The sequence below is a fragment of the Mus caroli genome, chromosome 10 (genome assembly GCF_900094665.2).
Source record: "Mus caroli chromosome 10, CAROLI_EIJ_v1.1, whole genome shotgun sequence".
Lineage (NCBI taxonomy): Eukaryota > Metazoa > Chordata > Mammalia > Rodentia > Muridae > Mus > Mus caroli.
The window spans coordinates 110594002-110598626 of record NC_034579.1 but is presented as its reverse complement, the minus strand read 5'-3'; positions in this window follow the sequence as shown (position 1 = coordinate 110598626).

Sequence of the window (4625 nt, the reverse complement as noted above, 5' to 3'; positions counted from 1 at the left end):
GGGTGAGGATCTTATACCCACACCCACAGTGACACACCCATCCCAACAAGGCCACACCTTCAGATGGTGCCACTCCCTGGTCCAAGGATATACAAACCATCACAGGAGGCTAAGAGCCTGGACATTATAGCTTCAATCTGGACTATGTAGACCCTGTCTGAAAACACAAACCAGGCTAGCAGCTAAGAGCACCCAGAGGTCTTCCAGAGGATGCATTTTCAAATCTTAGTGCTTATATGACAACCCACAATGTCTATAACTCCAGATGGAGGGGACCTAACACCTTTTGGCCTCAGTTGAGCCCCAGGTACACACATTGAGTACATGCAGGAAAGCGCTCTTACACATAAGGGAGCATAAGAAAATAGAAACGCAAAACAAATTGGATTGGCCCATAAATGGGTATTTTAGCCAATAGCCACAGAAATGTAAATCAACGTAAATACTCAAGAGTTTAACGTGGATGAAAACCTACAAGGAGAGTCCCAAGGTTAGAACATAAGAAGCCATTGCTAATGGAAGTGTGAATCAAGGAAACTTTAGGTAAGCCAAAAATCAGGAACTATCTGCAAATATTTATTAAAATTCAAACTACACCTATTTAACCAGGTGACCCTAATGTCTGTACCTAAAGAGAAAAGGTTATATACCAAGTTGATTAAACTTTGGCACTGTGTGCCTATCAATAGGAAGAATAATTGAACAAATTACGATTGATGCATAACAAGCATACATCAGTATACAGTTGTAAGCAGTAAGTTTGGTGGTGATCATGCCTGTCGTCCCAGCCCTCCAGAGGCTCAGGTAGGAGGATCACAAATTCAAAACCAGCCTGGAGATAGATACAGATATAGACACGCATATGCACACATCCAAGGTGAGGGAGGTGGGGTGGGGAACAGGCATGTTAAGTGCCTGGTGGCACATGCCTGTGATCCCAGCATTCACGATTTTTTTTTAATCTTTCAAAAAAGCCAAGAGTTTAGCTTTCTGATATTACCTGAAATTCAATCTTTTTATGCAGCTAACTCAGGTCAATCTTGTGAAGGACAAAGAAGCAAAAACACTCCCCTAGGATTGTCAGCTTTTCCTAAAGATTAAACTCCATCGTTTTCAATTGCAAATGGGCAGCCGGGGTGGATTCCGAAGCATTACTTACTGTCCTTTGCCGAGCTATCCAAGTGTCTAAGCAGTCTTCAAGGGCGTCCCTCGAATGGCCAAGCTTCAGGACCCATCTTTCCGTGCTTCGGAATACACTTCTATTTTTAGAACGCGCATAATTTGCTTTTAGATGACAATAAATTTGCACTCACAAGGTATTTTTCAAGTAAATTTCTGCTCTTGATTTGTGAACTAAATTGACTTTTGTGTTTGTGGCTCTGGAGACAGAACCAGACTTTGGCCCAGTGCCACTGAACTAGAGCCTCAACCCTCAAGAGTCCATCCTTCTGAATTCTCTAGAAGAGCGGTCCTCAGCTTTCCTAATGCTGCACCCTTTAATATAGTCCTCATAGGGTGGTGAACCCCAGCCATAACATTATTTTATTGCTACCTCCTAACTATAATTTTGCTACTGTTATGAATGATAAAGTGGATATCTGATAAGGGAACCCCTGTCCACCCACGGGTTGAGAAAGCTTACTGCTCTAATTGTCTCAGTATTTGTTACATTGTTTCTCAAAGTTACTGTTACATTGTTACTGTCTATAGCTTTCTGCTCTTACAGAAGAGCCAAGTTTAGTTCCCAGCACCCATAAACCAACTATAACTCCAGCTCCAGGGGATCTGACACTCTTCTGGCCACCACAGGCACCTGAACCCCACATGTGCATGCACACCACACATAAATAAGAATAACTCTTTTGAAGTCATCATTTTTTCAGGCGATAATGAGTGTTTCAGCAAACCCTTTGCACCTCACTCCCTATCCATCTTACCCAGCTGTGCCTCTAAGGCCAGGAGTCTCCAAAGATGAGAAACAACTGGTGGTAGTGGTGTTTTAAGATGTAGCCCAGGCTGGCCTTGAACTTGTAACCATCTGCCATTGCCTCCTGAGTGCTGAGATGGCTGGTTTGAGCCACCACTCTGCCTTCGCCTGTGTTTTTTATTGTTCTGGCTTTTTGTTTTGTTTTGTGTGTTTGAGACGGGGTCTCATTGTAACCCTGGCTGGCCTAGAACTTGCTATGTAGTCCAGGCTGGCCTTAAATTCAGAGAGATCTGCCTCTTAAATGCTGACATTAAAGGCGTCTGTCACCATGCCCAGATTGACCAGTGTTCCTAAGAACAGAGGAGAGGAGCCTCCAGACTTTGGAGAGACACCCCAGGCACTCTCCCCGACCCTTCAAACCAGGCAGAATAAGGGCGTGGTAACACTGAAGACCAGAGAAGAGAAATACCTGAGTGTGACTTTCATTTCCCAATGAGTAAAGACCATGCCAGCCGCAATCGCAGAATACCACCCAGACAGAATAAAAGCTGTCCTAATTAAACGGCCAAACTGTTTTCTGATAAGTTCTCCAAAGAATGTGGATGTGCGCAGGGCTTACAGGACGTCTGCGTCTGCAGAGATGTGAAGACAGGAACTCGGGTGCTGGGCGTGCAGTTATGGTTTTGTGGTTTAGCTAGAGAATGTCCTGTAATAACGATTTTAGTTTTTCAGTTGCTCCTAAGATCATTTCCACTATTGATGAGGCCTGCAGTGCCTGTAGAGAGGAGTCGCTGCGATTGATTTCCTTGTCTGGCCAGTCTTTTGTCAGCGAATTCGCACTGCTTTGAAAATGTCACCAGATGTACTGTGCTTAAGGTACTAGCAAGAGCTCAGTGAAAACGTGTAGTAAAACAGCAACATGATACCAGGCAGGTAGCACGCCTTAAGTACTGAAAGCGTGTCTGACGACCGAAGAGCATGGCTCGCGCATGCGCGCACATGCTAGTACCTATATTGACGAGCACTGCCTTGAGTTAATGGCAGAATTGTAAGAAGCATTCTCGTATTTATCATTCCATAATAAAAGTCTATCCGATGTTGTCCTAATTTGATTTCTGTTGCTGTGATAAAACACTGATCAAAGGCAACTGGGGAGGAAAGGTGTCCTAGTTACTGTTGCTATGATGCGAGTGGATGCCGCGCCCCCACCTTGCCCACAAGCCAATCTGATGTAGGCAGTTCCTCAACTGATGTCCCCTCTTCCCAGAGATGGTCTAGGTTTGTATCAAGTTGACGAAAACATGATCAGTGCAGATATATATATATATATATATATATATATATATATATTACATTTGTTTTATACTTAATGTTTATTGGTATTTTAAAAGCCTTTTGATTCAGGGTATGTAATCCTAGCCTTTAAGAGGCTGAGACAGGAAGAGCTACAAGCTTGAGGAAGATGAGGAGATAGCTCAGCTGGTAAAGTAATTGTCTTGCAAACCCAAAGACTTGAATTCAGTCCCAGAGCCCTGGTTTCCGGAAAGGAGGTTTGGTAGCGCGTCGCATCTGTAACCCGGGGCTGGGGAAAACAGACAGAAGACTTGGGGCTTGCTGTGAGTCTAGCCTGCCGGTTAAACTCCAAGCCAGTAGGAAACCCTGTCTCTAAGGCTTACGTGGTGCTCCTCAGGATAACAGGTGGTCCTCCAGCCTCCATGGTACTCCTCAGGATAGCATCTGAGGTGGTCCTCCAGCCTCCTTTGCACATTCACACATTTACACATACATACATACATATAGAATATCCATGCATACTTTTTTTTTTTAAGTTGAGGTAGCAGAAGAGATGCTTCAGTGGTCAAGAGCATTTGCTGTTCTTGCACAGAACCCAGATTTGGTTCCCAACTCCCACGTGGTGGCTCATCTTCTGGCCTTGACATTAGGTATGAATGTGGTACACACACACACACACACACACACACGAGCAAGCAAGACATGTATACACAATATATCTTAACACAGAAGTAGCTGAATAGCTGGGGTTGAGCTCCATCATTGTAATCCTCCTGGTTCAACCTCTCAAGCACTGGGATTACAGGCATGTGCCACCCAAACCAGCTATTTTGTTTGTTTTTTTTTTCCTTTAATTTTGGAAAGGTCTGCTGTAGCCCAGGCAGGTATGAAACTGTGGTTGTTGTTGTTTGTTTGTTTGTTTGTTTGTTTGTTTTTCTTACCTCAGCCTCCTGATAATAGAAATTATAGATATGTGTCCCCAAACCAGGCCTTACTTAACTGACAAGTAAAAACATTAAGTTATTCATATTAATGGAGTACCGTGTGATGTCTCTTATTTTCTAGACCTGGTGCCACTGTAGACCATGACAGCTAGTAAGTCACGATGTCGCCCAACCTGGCCTTGAATTCAAGGGAGTCCGCTTGCCTCATCCTCCTGCATCCTGTGGTTAAAGACCTGAGCCGCCACACCTAGCTCGAGTAAGGTTTCAATACATGTGTTCTGTAGTATCTAAACCAGATTAAACCTGTATAAATCTGCACTAGTCAGGGTTCTTTAATGCAGGGGTTCTCAACCTGCGGGTCATGATCATTTGGGGGATTGAATGACCTTTTCATAGACCTCCTCTAGGACTATCAGAAAACGCAGATGTTTGCATTACAATTCATAACAGTAGCGAAATCA